Source organism: Toxorhynchites rutilus, chromosome 1 (genome assembly GCF_029784135.1).
Source record: "Toxorhynchites rutilus septentrionalis strain SRP chromosome 1, ASM2978413v1, whole genome shotgun sequence".
NCBI classification, from domain to species: domain Eukaryota; kingdom Metazoa; phylum Arthropoda; class Insecta; order Diptera; family Culicidae; genus Toxorhynchites; species Toxorhynchites rutilus.
Window position 1 is genome coordinate 190,438,539 of NC_073744.1, and position 26,961 is coordinate 190,465,499.

Sequence of the window (26,961 nt, forward strand, 5' to 3'; positions counted from 1 at the left end):
TCGTAGAATGTAAAAAACACGCTCCGGCATCCCGATAGTCGTCCTAATAAGTAGCTAAAAGGAAATAATTGGGTTATAAAATGTTGATTTGATTTATATTGTTAAAACTGTAAAACCCGTGGAAGTAAGAGTGATTTTGGTTTCTCTTCTGCCAAATGCACAAACTCTCTATTTCTTCAGCTTTATCTCTTCCACAATTTTATGATCAACCTATAAAATATCACGAATGCGCTGCGACCGTTCGATAGTTCCAATAGTTGTCCAAGTGTTTTATCGTATATTGAATAATGATCCAATTGTTCCATTCTTCCCCCGTTGGCCAAAATTTCAATACCTGTATATCTTTGTAATCAAAAGCTGAGCATGACATTCAACAGATAAGGGAGGTTTACATAAAAAAGGAGAATTTGCGAGATAATATTATTCACTAAAAAGAAGACATTGTACCTTTCACCATTTCGAAATGTAATCGAATGTGTTGTAGTGCGCCAATGGAGCTTTGGATGTTTATGCGTGTACTAAATCACTCCATCATCGGACAAGCAATGAGTGGTGCTATCATAATGATTACATCTTCCGTTTTCTCCGGGAATCTGGTTATGCTCATGACAATAAATCCAACATATATTGTTGTTTCCTCTAATTGAGTCCCCATATCGTAGAAAGGAGTCGCTTTGGACTACTGTTATTTGTGTTTCAAAAATTTCTGAAATCGCCACTAAAGTTTCCTCTTCACCCCATAAGTTCCCATTCTCCAACGCGAATAATGCATCATCTATTTTTTTGGCGGTGTCCTCTGCTTGAGCATCATCGTCAACGCAAAAACACGGCAAGAATCGAGCTATGTTCTTTCTAATGTATATCACCACTAATTTTCTGAGCATCTTGATGGCTTCTGATAGTATTGTCCTGATGTGGCAATTCCAAATAGTTGATGTAGAAGTGATCCGAATAGACATCCTCCGTCCCCCAAAATTTTTGTTACTTCCAGATTCATGAGAATCTCAAACAGATGAATATGAATTTTATCCGAATCAACCATTTTCGATGCAAAAAATGCTGTAAATAAACTTTTTAAAATAGGCATTAGGTGGTGACGGGTGTGTCACAAGTAGCGGAACTAAATTCATGTCGGAGTTCCGGTTTTTTTTTACCAAACGTGTTTTGATTTAGTCCTGCTACCTATGACTCGCCCGAGACAGGGAAAAGGAAAATTAGGGAAATCAATCAGTACTAAGGCACCATGCATAAAATTATGTAACGCCAAAAGTACTGATTTTGAAGCAACGTCACCGCCCCCACCCCCATCCGTAACGCAAGTCAAAAACCTCACATAAAAAAGTACCACGACCACGACCTCCCTCCCTCTTGTATACGTTACGGAATTTGTGCACGAAACCTGATTTATTTTCCTCATCCTGTAATTTGGAATGCCCAGCATCCTGTTGGGATTGTTTCGTTTGTGAGTAAGCGAAAAATAAATCGCGCAGAGAACACAGGAATAGATAGTTGGATTTTTGAAAACGGTTCTGGATCACGACGCCATGTTTAGGATGCTATCAAATCAAACATGTGAGAATATTTAATTAATAAAATATATAATAATAATATAATTTTAATGTTTATATATAAATATGAAATGCATTATGTAGGATAACTTTTATATATTAACAGATATAACAGTGGGTATTGAAAAAAAATTAAATAAAATTAAAAAAAAACATCCTGCGAATATTTTCAATTTAAATAAATTGAGAATCAACCTAGAAAAAATAAATTTAGAAGATGTAATTTCGTCGTATGTAAAGAGTTTAGTTTCCGATTAGCAACGTTGAATTTATTAAAGTGATTAATTGAAATGAAAATGAGATTAATAAATTTCTTGAAAAGGAAACTGAGAAATGAAACAACTACATGCATTTAAGTCCGTCTGATTATGAGGATTGATTACAAAATACTGTAGAACCTCAATTATTAGTGAAAGCGAGTTTCGAAAGAATTTGATTTTTTGGTAATGATATCTCCATCTCTGGTTTACACAATCCGAAGAATGCATAAGTTAAAGATTTCTCATCGTTAGGGTTTATCGTTTATTCTAGCTGTTTTAGATATTAATAATGATCTCGCCACTCAATTCCGCCGACAATCAGGGTTCTACTGTATACCCATACCCACCAGCGGAATCATCTGACAGTCGATTTGGGAGCACAGTCAGTATGAAATGCAATACCAGATACTCTCACGTGTATCAACGGCAACGAAAGCGTTAAGGAAGACCAAAAAAGGTTGCATACCACCACCCGCAAGAATGATAGTATTTGTTTACTCTGCTGCAGCTGTTGTACCGAACCAACATTGGAAGCGCCACACACTTTTCGCTTTCCTCATTCCTCTTATTTTTATTCACAACTTACCCACGCTCTCTTAACACGTTGAGTCCCCGGTTGGCTCTTGGGGGCCGACATTATAAATACCGTCCAGCCTACGCCAGACACTGTGAACTGAAGTGGACTTTTCATTAGAAAAAAAAGACGGGTGGGTAATGTCGGGGACATAACCGGAGTGACGTAGGACTATACAAAGGGGACAGCTTTTGTTAAATATATATTTTAAATATATTGTTTTATTTTCTTCTCCTACGTGAATACCTACCTATCTACCTTAAAAATGGATTAGTTTACTGTTTACTCTTCATGAATATGTTGATGGTTCTGAAAAGAACCTTTGGTGTTGTGTTTTTTTTATCACTCGATATTCCCATCTTGTTCGGTTAAACCTTCCTGTTTAGCTATTGCGTTTGCCACTCGCCACAGCTTTCACAGTTGGAATATTTCTTCCCATCCAGCTTGTGACATGTTGTTCAGTAAATTACATTTGATGCGACGTGCCGGAGAAACACTTTGTCACTCACTGAATCTAATTGTTGCCTTGATGAGCGCCGTACCGAAGCTGCTCTGTTCTTGATGCGGGTTTTCTGATTGTCGTGAGCAGCTTTGCAAGCCAACTCGAGCACTCCGACGGCCGAAACTCTATAATCGCTGTTAGGTATACTGGTGCTCCGGCACCAATCCGTTCGGCCTAGTTACCCTTGCGGAGCAATCAGTGAATGCGACCAACAGGGAACTGGAGACCTGCACGGTTCGAGTGAGACTTTGCCTTTCCCTTAACTTGTCCTCCTTTGTTACGTCCACGATACCGATGCCGTACCACCACACGGGTTTACGGTTTAAAAGAAAATAAGATATTTTTTTGGGGTCCGCGTGTTTTATACTTTAGCGGTACACACTCACAGGATAGAGACAAATCGGCAGACTCAGCCAGAGGGGCGAGTCCAACGAGACGAACGAATGAGCGTTAAAAGGGAGCGATGGCAAAAAAATACATTCATTACGATTTGTTCGCTCGTTGGATTCACATGCAGGCTAAAAAGGGTCCTTTTCAGGATCACAAAATTATCTATCCCATCTTATTCGGCTAAACCTTGCTGTTTAGCGATTGCATTTCCACTCGCCACAGCTTTCACAGTTGGAAAATTTCTTCCCATCCAGCTTGTGACAGTAAATTACATTCAATGGCACGTCGCATTACCACCACTCAGTATCGGATTGGAGGTAATTTTAACCTGTAATTGAACATTTGCGATGACAGTGGTACAGTGTCGACCTTCAATGTGGGGTCATAATTTGGACCCCGAACTCTATGTTTACAAAAATGTCCAACTAAATATGTCGCATTACTGGTCCGTCCAATTAGCTAAATGTCGAGATAAGTGTAAATTACTGTACTTTCAATCTAGAAGCAATTTAAGAATTGGTGAAAATCAATAAGCTCAGAACAACTGCCAAATTCACATACTCATCATATCCTGGAAAACAAATTATGAAAAAATCAATTTGTGTTTTATTATTATTTTGGATATTGTTTTAGAAAGCATTGAACTGTATTTCCTAAACTCTATTTTGGAAGTTTTAATGGCCCTGAAAAGCGCCTTGTTTTATGGAATGGTTCCAATTTAGAAAACTTAGTACTCGTGGTTTTGAAAAAAAAACCCATTTCGAACGCCCTCAATGCCGCCTTGTTCTGGATTTGCCACCAAAGCAGTTTATATAAAGAACAAACTTTTTTCTTCTGCTACCTGATGCCGTTTTGCGATTGCGTTTGCCACTCGCCACTCGCTGCAACTGCCTGTTGTCTTGATGTCCAACGAACCGAATGTGTTCTGTTCCGAATGCGGGTTTTCTTATCGTCGCGAGCAGCTTTGCCAGCTAACTCGATCACTTCGGCGGTCGAAACTATATAACGCCGGCTAGGTGGACTGGTACACAGGTACTAACGCGATCGGCCTAGCTACCCTTGCGGGGAACTCCAGATCAACACGGTTCGAGCGGGATTTTGCCTTTCCCTTCACTTTTCCCCCTTTACCATGTCCAGACATGGCTGCTTGGGTTGGTTTGTTGATGTGTTGTGATGCGAACCGATGCGGTTTGAATGAGAATGATCGTTACGGCAGCGGAGCGGGGATTTTTAAGCTGACTGGCTGGCTCGAGAATTACGCATGTGTGAGACTGCGATCAATGTTTCGTTTCATTTTTTTCTTTTTCCTTTCCAATCGTGGTTCATTCTATTTCGCTGCTGCTCTGGTTGCCCGTTTTGGTCGGTTCGATTTGAGGAGCACAAAATGGACCAATCAAGAATGGGCACATAGTGCATTTTGACAATGCTTGATATTTCACAATTATTCAATTATTTATCTCAAGAAAAATGAAATGTTATTCGTTATGATAGATGCGTAGATATATTTCCTATCAATTGATGCAAAAACCTTTGCGATCTATTGAGAAATGCTCGAGTTATAAGCGTTCCAAATCTTGCATTTTTTCCTACTTGTTCAGTGCCTAGATTTCCATTTCACCCCCTATATCTTCCGGTTAGACGTAGTCCTACGTCAAAATCGGAGTTGTGTACGAAAGCAGCGAAGCTAAAAACATATTTCAAGAGAAAAAAACAGGCGACACTGGGTCCACAAGGACCAACCCAGGCCAGACAGAAAATTCACTGTCGGATCCCCGCACGGTCGGGGCTTAACGTGCTAACTTATAATATGCAGCTGGCACGACGCACACACTCGAGACTTTACGTGCTGAAATATAATATGCAGCTGGAACAACGCACACACACTTCTCCTAACCTAACCTAACTATCGATACAAACTCTGATTTCGTATTAACATTGGATGCAAAATTCCGAATGAACACACTTCACACGCGATTTGGATTAGACATTATATGCCATCATTTATTAAATACTAAATCTGTTTCACATGCGGATGTGGATTTCTGCCAATATCGGGAAAATGGGAAACGAAAATGTTACAGTTGAATCTTCATTCGGAAGGGGAAAAACTAAATCTATAATATTTTCTGCGAACATGGCAGCCATTTCCTTAGCTCTTCTACGAGAGGCGACGAGGCACAAATAGTGCAGTGAAATTTTAACACTATCAACTTAAACAAACACTTTGAAATTCCCAACTTCGACCTGCCAGGTCGGAAAATATTAGCACAATTTTTGCAGAATGAGTAATCACTAAAGCACTAAATTCAAGAATCCTTCGCACTCAAAACAAATTAAACGCGGAAAAATGAGAGGCCATTTTGGCGTAAGAGATTTTATATGCGGCTGCGGTTTTCTGCCACTTTTCTTTTAAAATTTCTCTTCTATTTAAGCTTACACTAATTGGATATAACGCGCAAATAAATTGTCACGATGCGATATTCCTCAAACGTTCAAGATTAGACCCGACGGCGAAGAAAACGATCACAGAAAAACAATGTAAAAACCAACGAATCTCGATAGCGCGAAAAAACTACGTCTGCTCAGCACGACAGTCAAGCGGCGAATCCACGTGAGGTTTCTGAGTTTCTTGCGGGGCCCAAATTCAACTCTCGGTGCGCTAGAGAAATAACCGGGCAACGATAATAATGAATGTTGAATCCCTTATGTAAAAAGAACCTCAGCTTTAATAAAAAAAATTTAAAAAAATATAAAAAATATAGCGTCCTCTAGTCCAAAGCCATGAAAACAATTAAAAATGACTACAAAGAATAATTACCAAAATAAATAGCTCATTGGCTTCAATTTTATATGTCGATCATCTAAACCGGTTCAGTGGTTCAAAATTTATGAATTGAAAAGTCATTTTTGGGAAAAATGGGAAAAAATGATTTTTCGGACCACCCTAAAATGGAAATGGGCCCTGTTAAGGAATAGGTCAACTATACATTCCGTACCCTGAATAATTTGCTCTCGCTTACAAATCGATCGCGCAGATAAAAATCTCTAAACCTAATTTGCATATAGCACAAAGCAGATAATAGGTTTCTAATCCCTATTGTCTCTAAGCCGATAGACGGATGGATAAAATAGGATGATACGATAGCTTCAGCCTCACTAGCCACATACAGATCAGCGACTACGCTTCGTACATTATATCGTGGAGAAAATAAAATATCGAGCTGAGTAATTTGTATAGTTTCGTTTCGACTACTTATTCGCGCCAATAGTGTCCCGTCCACAATCCGGAGAACCAGCTAACTCATATCATAACTCATAGTCTCCTACATTTTTATGGTCCAAAAGTGAACTATTGGAGTGCGAATATCACCGGATTTCTACACCAGCCTCAGCGTGCGGGAGTTTCATCGGCGTCAATTGGTACATCGACGATTGCGGTTTCACCTACAGAGTGGATTACTTCTGCACACATGGGCATTACAGTTGAACATGGCATGAAGATGGGTAATTTTGGTGTTTTGTATCATAGTCCCAGCTCAAGCGACTTGCGTTTTGTTGAAATTTTAGAAAATTGGCTTGAAATGTTCCTTGACTCTAGCAAATTGAATATATTAGCTGGTGATTTCAATATTAATTGGCTTGATGACTACAATTCGAACCATTTGAAGCGTGTATCCGATTTCTTCAATTTGAAACAAACAGTACATGAATTTACTCGCATTTCCAGGCACAGTAAAACTTTAATTGATCATGTTTATTCCAATTTTGATACTATTTACACAGTCACGGATACCAGTTTGAAAATAACCGATCATGAGACTTTAATTATCAATATTGTAGATAATCTCGTGGTAAATGAAGATGTTGTGAAATTAAAGTGCTGGAGGAAATATTCGAAGCATGCTGTTTCGAATCTCGTAGTGAGAAGCCTGGATTTTCCATTCGAGGTCGGTAATTTAGATGAATCATCAGCTGTTCTAACTAATACCTTGAAAGAGTGTACAAATCGGCTTGTTACGCAAAAATTTGTTCCTATGAAAAACTCGAACAGCTGGTACAATTTGGATCTTTTACGCCTTAAACGTGAGAGAGACAGATGGTACAAGAAATTTTGTAGAACAAATGATGGAAATCATTGGAATATGTACACAAACGCGCGCAATATATATTCACAGTCGATTAAGAAAACTCGTTGTGAATATATTCAGAGGAAGATTGATCTGCATCAAAGCAACAGCAAGGAATTATGGAAAATTTTGAAATCTTTATTAAAACCTAGTAATAGCAAACCGCGTTCCATAACTTTTAATGGCACACTTGAACAGTCTGAACAGGCTATAGCATCTAAGTTTAACGATTATTTTGTCAATAGTGTTTCATTGATCAATCAGTCCATTGAATTGGTTGATGAACCTGATGAAATAAAACAGCCGGTTAACAGTAGTTGTAGATTTGAAAGTTTTCACCCAATTACATTAAATGAACTTAGAACTATTTGCTTTTCTTTAGGAAAAACGGCTGGAGTGGATAATGTCAATGCTAGAGTTATTCAAGATTGCTTTCATGTCATCGATCACATCTTGCTGGACCTTATTAATAAATCTTTGCTAACTGGGCATGTGCCTAAGGTGTGGAAGGAATATTTAATAGTTCCAATTCAAAAGGTTGCTGGAACGATTAAAGCCGAAGAGTTTCGTCCCATCAATATGTTGCACACGCTAGAGAAAATATTAGAAGTAGTCGTTAAAGGCCAGCTGCTGGAATATTTAAATTGCAATGCTTTGCTAATACCAGAACAATCGGGATATCGGGAAGGTCATTCCTGTGAAACCGCATTGAACTTGGTATTAGCAAAATGGAAAGAGAAACTAGAGTGCAAAGAGAATATCATTGCTGTTTTTTTGGATCTAAAACGCGCTTTCGAAACAATTTCTAGGCCCTTGTTGTTGAACACGATTAAGCGCTTTGGATTTACGAGTACTGCATATAAATGGTTCGAAAGCTATTTAAATGACAGAACTCAACGGACTATTTTTAATGATACAATTTCGAATCCCCTAGGGAATAATCTTGGAGTACCTCAGGGAAGTGTATTAGGGCCCCTTTTATTTATTATGTATATCAATGACATGGGAAGAGTTTTACGATTTTGTGATATCAATCTTTTTGCAGATGATACTGTGTTATTCATTGCAGCTAATGATTTAGATCAGGTCGTTTTACATTTGAATGGAGATTTACATTCTTTAAGTAGATGGTTGAAGTATAAGCAATTGAAATTGAACATAAGTAAAACTAAATATATGGTAATCTCGCGAAATCGTTTAAATGAAAACGTCTCCATCGTTATTGATAATGAGACTATTGATCGAGTTCGGGACATTAAATATCTTGGCGTGATTATTGATGACAAACTCAAGTTCAACACTCACATTGACAATGTCATCAAGAAAATTGCCAAGAAGTATGGAATCTCATGTCGATTGAAAAACGATTTAACTATTTGCAGCAAAATACAGCTATACAAATCAATCATCTCTCCTCATTTAGACTTTTGCTCTTCCATTTTATTTTTAGCCAATGACACACAAATATCGAGATTACAGCGCTTGCAAAACAAAATAATGCGGTTGATACTAAAATGTAACAGATTCACTTCCTCATCTTTAATGTTGGACGCTCTGCAATGGTTATCCGTGAAGCAAAGGATTGTTTATTTAACTATGGTGTTCATTTTCAAAGTAGTTAAAGGTTTGCTGCCTCGATATTTGTGTGATCGAGTTGAAAGAGGAATTGACTTTCATAGTTATAACACCAGAAACGCGAATGAAATAAGAACACCTAATTTCTTGTCATGTGCTTCACAAAATTCGTTGTACTTCAAAGGAATAAATGTGTTCAACTCGATGCCAAGACATATTAAATGCGCAACAACACTTACAGAATTTAAGAGGCACTGTATTTCACATGTGAAAGCTGTGTTCTCTTAACAGCTGAACGAGTTTTTGTTTATTTTTATGACGAAGATCTTTACTGACGAAGTTTTATACGAACGGATAATTGAATGTGGACAATTTTTTTGCAATTTGTTTTCAATATTTTCAATGAATCTGACGAAGTTTTTGAACGGATTATATTATGTAGATTATTTAATTTTTTTTTTAAATCATCTTTTTTAAATTTGTATTGAACTCTATTATGTCTGTCATGATCTTGGTGATGATGGACTATTTTTATTTTTATTTTGTCGTTCTTATAGTTGTATTAGTTTAAAAAAAAAAATAAAAGTAGTCTACAAAAGTTTGAGCGTCGCGCGCGAGACACAGATATAAAGGATATTAAATTGAAAGTTTTTTTTAAGTGCCGGTCTAGGAATTTTTCGTAAAGGAAATTTTCTCGATTTCTCTGAATGAGGGTATTCAAAGTCAATCTAAAACAAGGCTGGCGGTTGGACTTGTGCTCTGGTGGACCACTTGGCTGCAAGGGCCTCGTCGGGACCGTATCGGCTCTGTGGCGGACATGACTGAGTATTGGCTTTTTTGGACATTGCAATTTTTTGAACTTATATCTGTAAATAAAATCAGTTCGTTTTTCATGTTTGCTAAACTGATTTCATGTTGAAAAAAAAATAAATTATCTTTTAGATAACTCGTCTTGCTCAAACCTCTGTAGGGGAAGGAGGCGGGACCATCATCATCATCATCATCACATCAAAATCAAATTTCGACGATTAATTTCAACGTGGAGCAGTTAGCCGTGACAAACGGATTTTTATCATCCTCCATCGCTTAAGGATAGCGTAGCGCTGGTGACATCGTGAGTATTCACAAAAGCAAGGTGCGAATCGAAATGAAGCGGTAATGTGCATGAGAGTTTCAATTGATAGATAATTGAAAGTTGATTAGTGATTTCATACAAAATTTGGTAAATTGTTAATCTGAGTGGGTTAGTGACCTAGATAACGAATAGGGAACAAAATGGCGTCGTTGTGGGAGCTGACCAAAATTGAGCATGGTTTCATCGATTCACTTGTAAACCTACAAGATTTCGTAAATAATTTTGAGGATTTGCGTGACCAAGTAAAAATAGATTCACGTTTGGAACATCTGGAAACATTGTACACAAAATTTCTCGACAATCGTGCCAAGATCGAAGCAAGACAAGAACAAGATTTAAGCTTCGTTGGTCAAACAAAGGATGAAAAAGAATACGAAGTGATCAAAGCGGCAGAATTATCCAATAGAAAAACGCGAATTGATTTCGAAAACACATATTTTGATCTCAAGGATTTTTTCCTTTCTCGACGAACAAAACCGACAGCTGTGACTGACCTTTCCACTCCGCCTTTCCATTCTCCTGCATCCCGTGTTCATCTACCGGTCTTCCAAATCCCTCTCTTTGACGGTAACGTGAAGGATTGGCTTAGTTTTCGAGATACTTTCCAGAGTATGATAGATAAAGATATATCCCTTACTCCAGTCGATAAATTCAACTACCTCCTCTCAGTACTGACCAAAGAGGCAAGAACGCTAGTGGATTCAATCGAGGTGACTGCAGCAAATTATGAGATCGCTTGGAAAAAGCTACAGGAACGATTCGAGAATAAGAAGATTATTGCTCGGACACTTATGGATGGTTTTTTGGATGCTGAACCTATTAAACGAGAATCTTACGATTCATTAGTGATGTTGATCGACTCATACGAACGCAACCTCCTCCAACTACAAAAACTCGAGTTGGACACTGACGGTTGGTCTCATATTATTGCACATTTACTGTACAAACGTTTGGATACTGAAACACAAAGGCACTGGGAACGTTATCACAGTTCTCGTGATGTACCGCAGTATGGAAGTTTATTGAAATTTCTTCGTGACCACTTAGCTACTCTACAAACATTAGCATCAGTAAAGGCTCGTGAACAAACCACACGACAAGATGTTTACAAACTACCAACGAAACATAATTTCGGATCGACACTTGCAACTATAGCCACACAGGGTAATTCCTGTCCGATATATCAACAACCTTATCACTCTCCCTTCAAATGCGAATCCTTTCTCAGGTTGACTCCTATCCAAAGGTTTGAATTAACAAAGAGGATTGGTCTTTGTTTGAATTGCCTCTCCTCTTCCCATATGGTAAAGGTTTGTCCGAGTTCAGCTTGTCGCGTTTGTGGACGAAAGCACCATACAATGCTGCACATGCGCTCAACTAATAGTGTTTCCAACCAGGAAGAAGAAATCACTTCGTCGCAGTACACTCTACCCACAACCCCTCAACATCTGCCCTCATCGAACGCTACAATCGCAACACTCATCTCTAAGTCAAAATCGCAAACCTTCGCTCATAAATCAGTGCCGCCTATCGTTTTGCAACCACTCCAAGTGGGAACTCACGCACCGAATACTTTACCTGAAAATGCATCGTCTCGAGGAAATGTTGTACTTCTGTCTACAGCAATAATTAAAATAGCGGATTCACATGGTAACATTCAGTTGGCTCGCGCATTACTAGACAGCTGTTCTGAACGAAATTTACTTAGCGCACGGATAGCACGAAAACTTTTTCTTCGTCAACAAAAAGATCCTCTCACTCTTCAGGGAGTTGGCTCAAGCGTGGCAGATTCAAAGCATTCTGCCATGGCAAAGGTTTTATCTAGCTACTCCAACTACTCAGTGGATCTGAAGTTCCATATTTTGAATGAATTCAAACCAATTGTTCCCTCGATTCATATATTGACTGCTAACTGGAATATACCAGCATCCGTGGTCCTAGCGGATCCACGCTTCTTCGAACCCAGCAATATCGACGTAATACTAGGAGCTGAAATGTATCACCGTCTACTTCACGGTTTTATTGAGCTGGGTGCAAATTTACCCATCTTGAAAGAGACCGTCTTCGGATGGATTGTTTCTGGAAAATGTATCAACACCATCTACAATCGTTCCGTTGTCTCTCAGTTCTGCAGCGAGGTTAATTCAGAAAAACAAATGCGTTCGCAGAATATCAAATCATATCATTCTAACGATAACACTTCTGTACACGATCATCAGTGTATTTTTGAAACCGCCACACGAAGCACTACCAGCAGATACGTCGCATCCTTACCAAAGACAGAAACAGTATCAAACAAATTGAAAGAGTCACAAGAAATTGTCTTACAACAACCTGAACATCGCTCGCTTCCTAATCAAGAATTGATCACATCGTACACAACCGTTTTTTGGAAAAACACCGAATTAGAACACATCGATCCAGAAACAGATTTGTTATATCTCGATATTCAGCCGGACTCAATGTCGCATCCTCGTTATATGCAGTCAGAAAACTCCACCACTAAGCTTGATTCTCATGCTTTATATGGGCTTCATACCGTTCGATATGTGACCGCAAGTGGTTCATTTTCCGCTACCCGTTGCATCCGTCAACTAGCTATGGAAAAGGCAGATTTTTATTCCACACCCTGTAGAAATCTTCATATCGACGTCTTGCTTTGTAGAATCGTATCAGAGCATGAAGCCATCAAATTTCATAGAAAGTTGCACAAATGGGCATCAAACAGCGCACATAGATTAAAGAACTTTACAGTCGGACTCAAAGATAATCGCAAAATTTATGGATTAAACTCATCGTCAATCAGGAATCTAGGTCGATTGAGGGAGCCAGCAAATGAGGTTTTTTGGCCTGAAATACCAACCTGGAATCATCTAGCAATCACCAAACATCTTGAATTCTCCGCCACAGCCTGCGTATTCGATCTATTTCCGTCACCTACCCTGAAGGAAAGCACATTTCAAGCTTTTGGCCTTCCAAACAACGCTTGCATCAACGATGATCAGAAACAAGAAATATTGTTTGAACATAATCATCATCTAAAATTTCTGATAGCTCGACCGACATGGTTTCTACACGCCGGACTTCGATTGTCATACGCAGCAAGTCGTACAAATTTTTGGCCTCTTTGTATTCGCAATATTGCCCGCTATGTCGTGCACACCAGCATCACATCCTTTCACAGCAAACGCCAACCTACCGTAAAAATAAAAGCCGACCTTCCGTCATCATATGTCAACCCGGAATACAAGTGTCGTAACTTTCGAATCATCCTATTCACCACCGCTGACCTGAGACAATATCGTCATTGGCATGATGTTGGCCAAGAAGGATCATCGACCTCTGATGAAATATCCCAGCGGACGTACCGTAGAATACATCATCAGCATCAACGGCTGTATACTCGAAGTCAACATCCAGACAACCGATGGAGTCTTCATGCTAGCTTTTACGCGCATCTGTATTCTCACCATTATGTACAATCATCAGCTCCAAGCAGTTTCATCATAGATCCAGGTGTTCGCGGATCCAGAAAACAAAGCATTGTTGGATGGGAGAGGGTCTAATCACCCTCTCACATGTTAAGTATCAGTGTTCCATTCACCATATCTTAATCTTGTCTCGACCTAAAATACTGTAAATTGGCAGACCACGAGACGTATTCACCTACCGACGAATCCACATTCGACTTGGCATCTCCAATGAAGATAACCCGTGCAGGGTCATTCACGCACTCTTGTTCGCTGGAAAAATGAACCGATCCCGATATTTCAACCCGCAGCCGTTGGGAAAAGAGCTTTGTTTCAGCGAGTAACTAATTTATAAAACCTTGAAAATAACGTGGATAGTTACAGTTCGCACCACTGTTAGTTCTTACGAAATAATTCTACTGCAGTATAAAACAGAAGTATAGCTAGTTATAGATAGCCACCACCATTGATTGGTATGAAGTAATTGTATTGAAATAGAATTTCAATGGTGGGCGGTATGTTAAGGAATAGGTCAACTAAAGGGTGTGTCACATCAAATTGCATCACGGAAAAAATGCTGTAGAAATTCGCCCAGTAGACGGTCCTTTTGAAAATTTTAGACAGTAAAATGAAAACTATTAAACAACTTTTGGCATTTTCTTTTTATTCATACTTCGAGCCCAAGCCCGTATGCTCGCACCTTCCTCTTTACCCCGTCCATAAGGTTCTGTACAACGTCAGGTTGTAGTTTTTTTTGAACAGAAATCCATTTTCTCTTGAAGTCCGCCTCCGATTTGACAACTTTTGGGTTCTTCCGGAGGGCCTGCTTCATAATCACCCAATATTTCTCTATTGGGCGAAGCTCCGGCGCGTTGGGCGGGTTCATTTCCTTTGGCACGAAGGTGACCCCGTTGGCTTCGTACCACTCCAACACGTCCTTTGAATAGTGGCACGAAGCGAGATCCGGCTAGAAAATGGTCGGGCCCTCGTGCTGCTTCAATAGTGGTAGTAAGCGCTTCTGTAGGCACTCCTTAAGGTAAACCTGCCCGTTTACCGTGCCGGTCATCACGAAGGGGGCGCTCCGCTTTCCGCAAGAGCAGATCGCTTGCCACACCATGTACTTTTTGGCAAACTTGGATAGTTTCTGCTTGCGAATCTCCTCCGGAACGCTGAATTTGTCCTCTGCGGAGAAGAACAACAGGCCCGGCAGCTGACGAAAGTCCACTTTGACGTAGGTTTCGTCGTCCATTACCCGGCAATGCGGCTTCGTCAGCATTTCGGTGGACAGCTTCCGGGCTCGCGTCTTCCCCACAATGTTTTGCCTTTCGTCGCGGTTAGGAGCCTTCTGAACCTTGTATGTACGCAGGCCCTCCCGCTGCTTGGTCCGCTGGATGAATGAACTTGACAAATTCAGCTTATTGGCGACATCCCGGACCGAACTTCTCGGATCACGTCTAAACTGCTTAACTACGCGCTTGTGATCTTTTTCACTGACGGAGCATCCATTTTTGCCGTTCTTCACCTTCCGGTCGATGGTTAGGTTCTCGAAGTATCGTTTTAGTACTCTGCTGACCGTGGATTGGACGATTCCCAGCATCTTACCGATGTCCCGATGTGACAACTCCGGATTCTCGAAATGAGTGTACAAGATTAATTCACGACGCTCTTTTTCGTTCGACGACATTTTTCCAAATTTAAGAAAAATTGACAGTGAAGCATGGCCAACGTGATCTATACACTCTTATCTGATTATAAAACCAAAGCTGAAGATATAATTCCTAAAAATTAAATTTCTACAGCGTTTTATCCGTAATGCAATTTGATGTGACACACCCTTTATACATTCCGTACCCTAAATAATTTGCTCTCGCTTACAAATCGATCGCGCAGATAAAAATCTCTAAACCTAATTTGCATATAGCACAAAGCAGATAATAGGTTTCTAATCCCTATTGTCTCTAAGCCGATAGACGGATGGATAAAATAGGATGATACGATAGCTTCAGCCTCACTAGCCACATACAGATCAGCGACTACGCTTCGTACATTATATCGTGGAGAAAATAAAATATCGAGCTGAGTAATTTGTATAGTTTCGTTTCGACTACTTATTCGTGCCAATAGTGTCCCGTCCACAATCCGGAGAACCAGCTAACTCATATCATAACTCATAGTCTCCTACAGGCCCCCTAATGAAAAAATAAACAAATACGAGTCTAATGTTTTGCGATAAAGAACAAAATTACCACTTTTGACGAAAATCTGAGAACCACTATATCGGTTTGACAAGGGATGGCTGCAAAGATGTCTCAAATAACTGGGACTACAACATTGTCGAACTATGTTCACCTCTATCTATCAAGATAAGAAAGTTATATTTTTTAGGGAACAGAAAATAGTCCCATGGTGGATTAGGAGAATACGGAGAGTGGTCGATGACACAAATCCGTTTTTTTCATCAAAAATTCACAAAACAAAACTTAATATTTGCTCTTTGTTCCATTGGATTTTTACGACACAAGCACAAAACATACTGTCATTGAAAAGCGCGTAACTTTTTAACCTGTCAACCGATTTACATAAAGTTGGCTGCGTTTGAAAGGGTGAAACCTTTACCTTTCTAATTTTGGCGTTACGTGTTCAATGGTTTAAATAAAAAGTTCCCTTATTTATTGAACATACTGTGTAGACTAGTTCCCAGTTTTTAAATGAGATTCTAATCTTAAATTTGATATATGCACGATTCTAATTTCCGAATCCAGATCCAAATTTATGATCAGATTCCAGAACTTGAAACTTCATTCCATAGTTCTGTGTTATAATGGCCAAAAAGTATAGGCACACATTTTTGAGCTGAGATATTTCCTGCTCTCAAATTAACCACTATACTTGACGCTTATCGTGCCCCATATTTCGATCACCCCTAGTCGGACGTCAGGCCCTCGAAGTGCGATTGAAATATTTATTACCCTCGACTTCCAAACCAGACTACCGGCGGTCACCGGTCACCTCCACGGAGGTGTGAATTTGTTTATTTGATTTTATTTTTCTCTTCCGACTTCACTCCGTTCCTCTCACTCCACACCACTTTGCCGACCGAGAAGATTTGCGCCAACGCACCAAACTATCGATGCGTTTGTGTTTTTTTTTTTTGCTATTCTGTTACTCGTACATATTAATTCGACACTTTGCTAACGGGGCTCTGTGTTACTGGGGATCGAATTCACATCCGCCCGGCCTGGTTCTCGAACGATTTATTGAGGCAAAGAAACAAGACAGGAAGACTGGTTTTCATAAATATTAGATCAACGGTTCGGAGAGTGTCTCGACGTCCGTCCGACATATTGGAAGGCAATTAATAATGAATCAGTACCCGAATGTTGATTGGTTGTTTGCGTCTGCCGTCTCTTGGACCCCAGAAACCCGAGGTTCGGTGCGAACACATCAATCACGAGCGAACGATAGGGGCAGGGTGGGGGGAGTATTCCAAGGAAATTTAAATATTACTGTGTATAAAATTCATTGAAGCACAGGGGCTTACCCTATTCGCTTTCCATGGAAGGTTGGTCGAGCTTTGCTAGCTCATATTGACATTCCGGAGCGTCCCAAACTCTGAAAAAGGTTACATATTAATACCCTTCGGAATTTGGATAAATCTCGTGACCCAGGAGATTAAATTCCACCAGAATTGGGTAAGCAACATGATTAATAATTAGCACTCGTTGGAATAACATACGCTTCAATGAGCAAATGTCGCCGATTTATGTAGTCAAAAAGGAAAACCTCGTTATGAACCATTAAACAAACAAACCTCGAACGGAAAAACATAAATCCGATGAAGCGTGAGAAGCTGGGTGAAGAAAAAAATCACTTCCACTGAATTATGCGAATGCAAAAGTTGTCGCCGACATGGTCGCGGCCTAGAAAAGAAACGTCGCCACCAATGAATCAAATGTCAATGATTTGGAAAAACAAACACTGGCCAAACGGTACGAGAATAACAAAAGAATTCTGGTGCCAAGTACCGGTCCCCTAATGGTAGGAAAAATCGAATGGTAATTTGTTTCCGTTTTCGTGGAATTCTTCCTCGACACAGAAAAATGTTTTTCCTTCGAGAGAAATATAATTCCCACCCTCATCACACTCACCTTGATTCGATCGGCGAACAGACAACGACTGCTTCCCGAGTTTTCGGCTCCTTCGTGGCGCCTTTCCGACTGCTGTGGTCGGTTTTGGTCTGGTGACTTTTCTTTTTCTTACGCGTGCAGCAGCTGCAGCAAGGGTTGCGTTCGTTTTGACGACAAATCTCACCTTCGTCCAGCCGAGTCGTCTAGCCATTTTGCGCTCTGGACGACAGCCCGGCCAGCGCTTGATCCTGACCGATTCCGCTTTGGCTGACTGGATTACGATGGAATCTTCGCCACCACCACTGCAAGCGTTGTTCCGCGGCAGCCATTCAAGCAAACCCTTGGGGGAAAAAAAATCACCGTATCTCCTGTCTCTTACACTTTATTCACAATAGACCACACACTCGCTTAACCCGCTTCAGTTCGTATGATACCGTCGCATACAAAACCACCCACCGAGTGCTGCTTTCGTCCTTAATCGTCCGGAAATTGTTTGCTTGCTCGCTTGAACGGGGAGGAAAACGGTCGTTTCCTTTCGCGACACTCTCTTCTTCTTTATTGATTCCCCAACTGGAATCGCATTTTAGGTGATCGACCTTGACATTCTCACCGTACACTATTCACTTTGTTTCAATTTTCCCATCTCTTTTATACTGCTCGGCTTCACACTGCACAAGTTGAAACAATAAAAAAAAGGACTCTTAATTAAATGGCTACTTTGTTTTTTTTCCTCCATTAACTAGCTTTTTTTTTTCTTCGAGCACTCAAAGGACGGCGGAGTAGATACACCAAAGTAGCTCCGTAGATTCTGAGACGACGGAAGAGACGAGATAGAGTGAGTGAGTGAGTAAATGAATGAGCGAGAAAGCGCGAGCCATTCGTTTTAATTTAATGGTGGACAACTGCAGTGGAAGGGTTTTCCCGGCGCCAATGGAAGTCGCATTATAAGCTTCGTTTAATCGCTATGGTTACCATTAATTGGTTCGGTGCGGTTCATTAACGTCCGACGGGTTTATTTTTGAACTTTTTTTTGCCGCCATTTGTTTTGGTTTCGGGAAAAATCTGTCTGCAAGATTTAATTTACACGGCTCATCGAACGCGAGCATTTGTTTTGTTACATTTATCGGGGAGAAAAGAGGGCGCTTCCGATGATATGGGTCGTAATTAGTTCTCGAAAAAAATGCGAATGTAATTACTGATCAATTGTATTTCAAATAGAGGTATTTTTTCATGAATTTTAAGAAATGTTTTCAATGGGCATTTGAAGTGAAATAAAATGTCAAAATCATTCACCTCTTTTCCGGAACACGAACCAGTTTGCAAATTTCGCAATCCGATCGAGATCGACTTTTCATTCTGCAGCCCGAATGAGATCGACTTTTGCATTCAACAATCCTTCCGAGATTCAAACCCATTAGACATATGCAAAAGTGACAGCATCGCCTTGACCCAAACAAACGTCAAAATGATTCATCCGTATTTGTGGAGCTATTTACTCTCAATAACATTAACATACCCCAATGCAGTTTCAAATTGTTGAAATGTGGATGAAAATTATTACTTTGTGTTATTCAAATACTTTGAACTCGTATTTCTCACCCTCAGTTCACTATTTTTTTATAACTTTCCAGGTATTTCGTTTAGAACTTTATCAATAATATAAAATTACTATCACACACAATTTTGTTTTGCCTCACGGCAAGCCACTTTTGCACCGGCTTAGTCACGTTCTCTTTATTCACTGCCAGGGCTCGGCATGGTAATATTGAACCGCGGATAGTCAGCGGACTTTGAAGAAATTCCCCTTCGAATTTAATTGAAAATGACTTTTGGCTTCTCCACGCAGTTTCTCCGTCAAAATTGAGTCATGTCCATAGTCAATAGTGTTTTTTCCACAAAATTGAACTCGGAGACGAAGTGAACTAAAATTTTGTTTAGAATTCCTCCCAAACTGCACGCTATTCACAAATACTAACGCGAGGACCTTTACAGCATACCTGATAACTGTCTAAGTTCATTGGTTTGAGTTCACGGTGGGTAGACAATAAACCGCCCAATAACGATGTAACTACTTTTTTGCATCAGAAATCAAGTTTTCGTGTCACTTTATACGGACGTAAAAATAGTATTGCGTACGCGGGTAAAGAGATTCGTGCCAGGGGGAAGTAGAAGTATGGGTTGCAGTCATTTGAATAAGAGGCAGATTTGTATTCATTAGTCACGTTAGTTAGAATAATCATTGGGTGCCTGTAACGCGGGCCAATTATACGTTTGCCATTTTTTGCTGAATTGTCACCCTTTCAAAGATGCTGGAACCCGACACAATATAGTTTAAAGCCAATCTCCAATCGCAAGCCGTCTCAACACAAATCTCGAGATATCAATTTGATTGCTTTTTCGAAGAAAAAAAATTTTTTTTTATAAAATTTAATGTAACTGTCGAAGTCGGAAGAATCGAAAGATTTAAAACCTCCACAAACAAATAAAGAAGAAGATGAAACGCAACTTCAGACACGATTCATCTGTGACCAGACCAGTCACCAGGCGACAGCAGTAGCGTGGCTCTGAAATGGCTTCTCTCCAGACCGATAGTTAAGTTTTAGTGTTTAGTTTTAGTGTTGGGGTATGTTAATGTTATTCTTCTATCCAACAAACGCATAGTTTATCGCACAGAGATACGCGAGCGATCAGCAAAGCAGCATTATTTTCAAATTAACTCTCAGCGGCGACATATGTTGGCTGATCGCTGTCTAGAATGTGTATCCGTCCGATGTAACTCTACCACGTTGCATCATTCTCGATACCGGTATCGAGTTGTGTGCATATGTGTGTGATACCAGCATTTCGAATGAATGTTGTCTGAAGTAGGTCCAGACACGATCAACTTAAAGTGAACTTGTTTTTTTAAATAATTTTTGGTCATTCAATGTTATGATGGAAATTTCCACCACTATGCAAGAAAGAATTAAGCACTGATATTAGATATTGAATTTTACAAATTGACAATTGTTTATCGAAGGAATATTTCCAAAACACAAAACACCATGTTTTCATTCAAAAATTCTTTCCTCAGTTTTGATTTGGATATAAAAGAGTTATTGTGATTTTTTTTCCTCAAATATGTCCATTTTGTGATGTATCGACGACTTCTTCTTCTTCTTCTTCAATGGCACTAACGTTCCTAGAGGAACTTCGCCGTCTCAACGTAGTATTACTTGCGTCATTTTTATTAGTACTTAGTTGAGATTTCTATGCCAAACAACACGCCTTGAATGCATTCTGAGTGGCAAGCTCTAGAATACGCGTGATCGATCGACGACTTGAATTCATTGAAACGGACCAACATTTCACAGAAACAGAGAATAGCAAACGCACACCATGAAAAGAATTGGTCTTGTGTAAATACCATCACATGAAGGTCATGACCAGTGTTGCCGCATTTTAATCTGTACCAGAGGTGTTAAAAGGTGTTCTCATCTGTACTTTTCTTCCAAAAATCTGTACCATCGAAAATATTCGTTATAGAGAAAAAACTTGAAAAAAACATGAAAAAAATACTCATTTATTTACTACAAACACTACATTACCATTTGCAAGTCATTCGTGTGTTTGATGATGCTCATACAGGGTTTTCCATTTCGGGCTTCCAAAAGTATACAGCCCTGCGCTGACAACCGTTTGACATAGCTGTCAACCAAAGCGTCATATCGTTAGTTGAATGTCTGCCATTTTACAATATGGATCGTTTTAGCATCGCACAACGTGTTAATTTTTTTAAATTATACTGTAAAAATGATGAAAAACCGGCAAATGTTTTACGAGCATTACGGACGGATTTTGGTCGTCATGTCGGCCTACAGAGCACACAATCGCTAATGTAGTGCGTAAATTCGAACAAACTGGATCCGTAGCGTATATTGTGAAACCTGTGCATCATCGTAATGTGCGTTCGGCCGAAAATATTGCTGCTGTTGCTGCCAGTGTGGAGGATGACCCGAATGTTTCGATTCCACGGCGTGCTCAGCAATTGGGCTTGTCAAACACATCATTGTGGCGAATTTTGCATTTAGACTTGCACCTACATCCATATAAAGTCCAACTGGTACAAAAATTAGAGCGTGGTGACCATGGAATGCGTCGGGCATACGTCGATTGGGTGAACGAACAACAGCAGCAAAATGCTGAATTTTCGCATCAAATTTTCTTCAGCGATGAGGCACATTTCGAGCTCGGTGGCTATGTGAACACCCAAAATTTTCGTATATGGGGCTCAGAAAATCCACACGTGATTGTTGAGAGGCCACTGCATCCGCCAAAAGTCACTGTTTGGTGCGCATTATGGTCTGGTGGAGTCATCGGGCCTTATTTCTTTGAAAATGAGACGGTAACTGTGAATGGTGAGCGCTATGGCCGCATGTTAACCGATCTTTTTTTGCCACAAATTGAATATATGGATACGGATGACATGTGGTTTCAGCAGGACGGCGCCACGTGCCACACAACACGACCGAACATGGCCATATTGCGAACGAAATTTGAGGGACGCATAATTTCGCGTTTTGGTGATGCCAATTGGCCGCCCAGATCATGTGATTTGAACCCGCTAGACTTTTTTTTGTGGGGTTATGCGAAAGACCGTGTCTATGGCAACTCTCCGCAAACTCTCGAACATTTGAAAGACAACATTCGTGAAGTTATGACTGAGATACCGCCCCATATGTGCCGAAAAGTCATCGAAAATTACTTGTTCCGGACCAAGGTGTGCGAGGAAGCCCTAGGTGGACATTTGAATGATGTTGTATTTCACACATAATGGCATAAACCAAACTTTAATTTGAAATAAAAGTTTCATCGAAATTCGAATTCTAAGTGTGTTTTATTTCGATTTACTTTCGGAATTTAAAGTTGCAAAACCCTGTACATAGTGTTTCGGAATCTAGATTGCTAGATTGCGATACTTCGGCGTAAAAGTCGTCTTGTACCTTAATGTTATATTGTTCAATCTGTACTTTTTGACGAAAATCTGTACTCTGTACCGTACAGAATCTGTACCAAAAATAACGAAAAAATCTGTACCTTTCCAGATTAATCTGTACGTGTGGCAACACTGGTCATGACAATTCGCAGCTATGGCGCTGCCAACAGCTGGTCCAGTATGAAAAGATATCATTTGTAAATTATATTCTAGTCTCGCTTCAGCCATAGAGCAGTCAACAATCTTCCTTAAGGCAGTGTTCTAGTCTAGAAATTTGAAAAAAAATAATTTTTTTCGTCATATTTTTGAAGCTTAGGCATTCAACAATATACCCTAGAAAGGACTTTTCGAAAATCCTATCATTTACCGAGCTATAGCCCTTCTAATGATGCGGTATCTAACCTGATACGGCCATAACAATAAACTTCAAACGCGTTTTTCTCGAAACATTTTTTTTTTCAAACTGAAGCACACGATATCTCTAGTTCTACTGAACCGATTCATGTCGAATTTATATGAATACAATCTGTATGTATTTCTCTATTAACCAATAAAACAATACATTTTTTAAACTTTAATATTTTTTAACAAATCGGGAAACGTAAGAAAAAACGTACTTTATTCTGCAAAAATGAATATAAATTTAATATTTAAAGTATTGCCTATCGCTAGTCACTAGTCACAACTTTTCCCATCTTTCTGGCAATTCACGGAACCCGTTGCGGAAATAATCGGCCGGTTAGTCGGCTAACCACGAATCGATTCAACTTTTGACTTCATCAAAATTGGAGAAGCGCTGGTCAACCAAGCCATGTTGCATCGATCGAAAAAGGTAGTAATCGGACGGAGAAATGTATGGAGAATACGGAGGTTGGGATAGTACCACGCATTTCAGCGTTTCCAAGTATGTTTTGACCGGTTTCGCGACATGCGGCCGAGCATTGTCGTGCTGCAAAATAACGTTATCGTGCCTTTGCTCGTATTGTGGCCGTTTTTCCTTCAGTGCACGGCTCAAATGCATCAATTGTCGTCGGTAGAGGTCCCCCGTAATGGTTTCATTTGGTTTTAGCAGCTCATAGTACACCACACCCAGCTGGTCCCACCAAATAGACAGCATTATGACATTTGGGATTGTCGTAATGAACCCACTTTTCATCGCCAGTAACGATTCGATGCAAACAGATGTTCGCACGTGAAAAAACGGCACTCGACTTATCGTGGCTTTAATTCATACTGCACACAATGTCCTATCTTCCGGATCATTCCCTTTGCTTTTAAACGATCGGATATGGTTTGCTGAGCTACTCCAAGTGTATCTGTAAGTTCTTGTTGCGTTTGTGACGGATCTTAATCGAGTAAAGCCTCCAACTCTTCATCTTCAAACTTTTTTGGCGGTCCGAAATGTTCTTCGTCTTCCAAGTCAAAATTACCACTTTTAAACCGTGCAAACCACGTTTGACACATTCGCTCAGTTGGAGTATGGTCACCATAAACTTCCAACAAGATGCGATGACTTTCTGCAGCTGTTTTTTCTTTATATTGAAGTAATGAAGTAACACTCCCCGAAAAAAACACTCTCGTTGGTACGAAATTTGACATATTCGAAATGACAAAAAACTATGTTGTTTACGCTTCAACTTTTCGACATATACTGAAAAAGACGCGCAATGACAGTAGCTTTCCAACGAGTATCTGCAAATTTGATTCACTGAAATAATAATCAAGTTACGCCATCTGTTGTAAAACCGATGAAACTTACCGGTACACCTAATATATGTATTCGATATTTGTCTCAAAAACACTTCAACCGAACATCTAAATTGAAAGTAGAGCAAATGAAAAATTTCTCTCAGTTTCTTATCTTATTTTTCATTCACTCAATCAACGGCTATTTTTATTTTCATAGGCATTCATTTTTCTGGAAGCTTTATGATAAGCCACGTTCAACGGCATTGATAATAGGTTTTCTTTCTGTAAACATGTTAAATGGAAAACTAATAGCGTAATATCGTGTTTTTTCTAAACTCAATTGCACTAAATATAAAAAAACATCAAGAGTGGTGCTCATGATATGCATCGGTTTAAAGGTTTAAAGCCTATATAATGCGATATTGCAAAAAAGGAAGAAAGACACAATGTTCATATAGCAATACCATTGCAGTAGGGCATCAGCATTCTAAGCAACAACAAAAAAACAATAAGAAGCGCACGCGATCAAGTTTATAAATAGTACCACTGCTACGGCAAACCGTCGATATCGTTCAACATTCAGTGCATTTTTGGGTTCTTAACATCGATGTAAGAAAACCGGATAATGTCGAGATTCTCGTGTTCGTATTGAAATATATACGGTAGGTTTTGACTCGGCCTATTTTGGGGCCACCAAAAATTTCTACTAAAGAAATAAATTTCTACTAACTCTCATTATTGTTTTGTCCCAAAAAATGGACAGTGATTGAAATGAAATAGTTGCATAGTCCTATGTCAACAATGAGGTCGTGTAAAGGACACCACCTTCTATGATTTTGAAGACTTGTAAATAGTGGAAAATGTTGACAATAACTGATTCTGCGTGCGGATGTAATTGTTGCAACATATTTAAAAAGCATTCTGAATGGTTAAGTTTCAAAACTAGATTCAATGGTGATTATATGCGTGTATTGCATCAAATGGGTAAAATCCATTGAAAGTGAAAAACTATGAATGATTCTAATAATCGCACTGATGGGGTCAAACGGACAACTTCTAGTGAGAGTAAAACGGACCGTGCAAAATTGGTGATGGAAGAGCATCCAGCGGGAGCTCTCTTTCGTTCTCACTCTCTTTCCTGTTTACATTTCAGTGGCTGAACAGACGAACGATGAGAGAGAAAATATTTTCCGAGCTTCACGAACAATAAACTTCTACGCTTCAGGTGTTACATTACCCGTCTGTCTTACCCTCATCATATGTCAATTTCACCAGCACCACAAAATATAGTCAACTTATCGGTGCGTGTTTATATCAGTAAAATACTTCTAAGTATTGGAAACATAATTTTCCAAAGCCACAGTCGAAGTTCTTTTCATCCAGTTATTCTACTGACGAACGTTAGAAAGGGAGATAATACTAACAAGGGAACGGGTACTAATAATGGGAACTCAACAAAATTAACCCACATTATCATGAAATAAATTGATTATTATGTCCCAACAAGCGAAAAAAGATGTTCAGAAAAACAACGACACGGTTCCATTCAGGTCTTTCGTAAGATTCCCCCACAACTCTTTCATCAAAGGACACTTTCCCACAATTGTAACAATGTCAGCACTCTATCCGGCTGTCTCTCCCGCCCGTCTCCGCTCCAACCACGGAACAAACTTTCCGTATTAATGCCACTTACATGTCACAGACCTTCTTCGTTCACAGCAATAAAACGAAGCACATATATTCACTCACAAACTATGTTCACCACTAGGCACGTGAAAAGCTTTCACCCTTCCGGCCCCGGAGAGAAAGAGAAAAACACTTCAATCTTCCCACCGGCATCCGAAGCGCACGCAAGGGTCGGGGAGTGGAGGCACGGGGGGTCAGAGCACGTCGTCGGAACGATTGTTTAGATTCCAATTATGTGTACTTTCGCGCTCCACTCCACGGCGCGCACCTGGTCACCCTCTACGGAACGCCCGGCTTTCACGCTCTCTTCCGGCGGGAATCTCTTGCGTCACGTTTTCTGCAACGGAGCGGGGCGGAAATCGGGCGCCACACGGAAAAGGAACGCAGGAAGCGTGAATTCTGGCACCTTCGGGTAAGCCTTCAATTCTTATGCGGCTCTGCCTTCGTCGTCGTCGTCGACGTCGTCTCCGGGAAACTCTTTAGCTTGGAATGTGGGGGGTTTCTTCTAAGCTCCACTCGTCGAGGGCATAATTTCGCACGCTTCCGGAAGTTCTATTCCATTGCCGCAGCGTGTTGGCGGCGTGAGGGTTGCATCTGGGCGCTGGGAAATCTGCGAAGGAGACAAATTAGAGATTGAGGTTAGCTTTTACGAAATGGCGAATCGGGATAGTAAAATAAAATACAGACTCAAGTGTGTTATAAAAGAGGGGAATCTATGATATAAGAGCATATGTTCATGGCGTAATACATGTTTTCATCCTTTGGCAGCGACTATAAAAAGCAAATACTGTCGTAAAATTTACATCGTTTTAAATTTTTGGTAGCAGAAAATATAGCATACGACAGCGCTATTAGAAGTTGATTGGTGTGTTTGCCCCACAGA

General features: G+C 39.9%; 1 protein-coding gene across 4 annotated transcripts in view; it reads right to left on the reverse strand.

Moving 5' to 3' along the window:
- Positions 1-26,961, reverse strand: part of LOC129762074 (octopamine receptor Oamb) — a 336,413-nt gene that overhangs the window by 161,778 nt on the left and 147,674 nt on the right. For 2 of the 4 annotated variants that reach the window (XM_055760059.1, XM_055760062.1), the window contains exons 2-3: positions 26,086-26,688; positions 17,750-18,396 (exon numbers count right to left, since the gene is read on the reverse strand). The gene's annotated coding sequence lies outside the window, so the exon portion shown is untranslated. The remainder of the gene's footprint in view (positions 1-17,749; positions 18,397-26,085; positions 26,689-26,961) is intronic. The other 2 variants (XM_055760061.1, XM_055760060.1) reach the window with 2 other exon arrangements.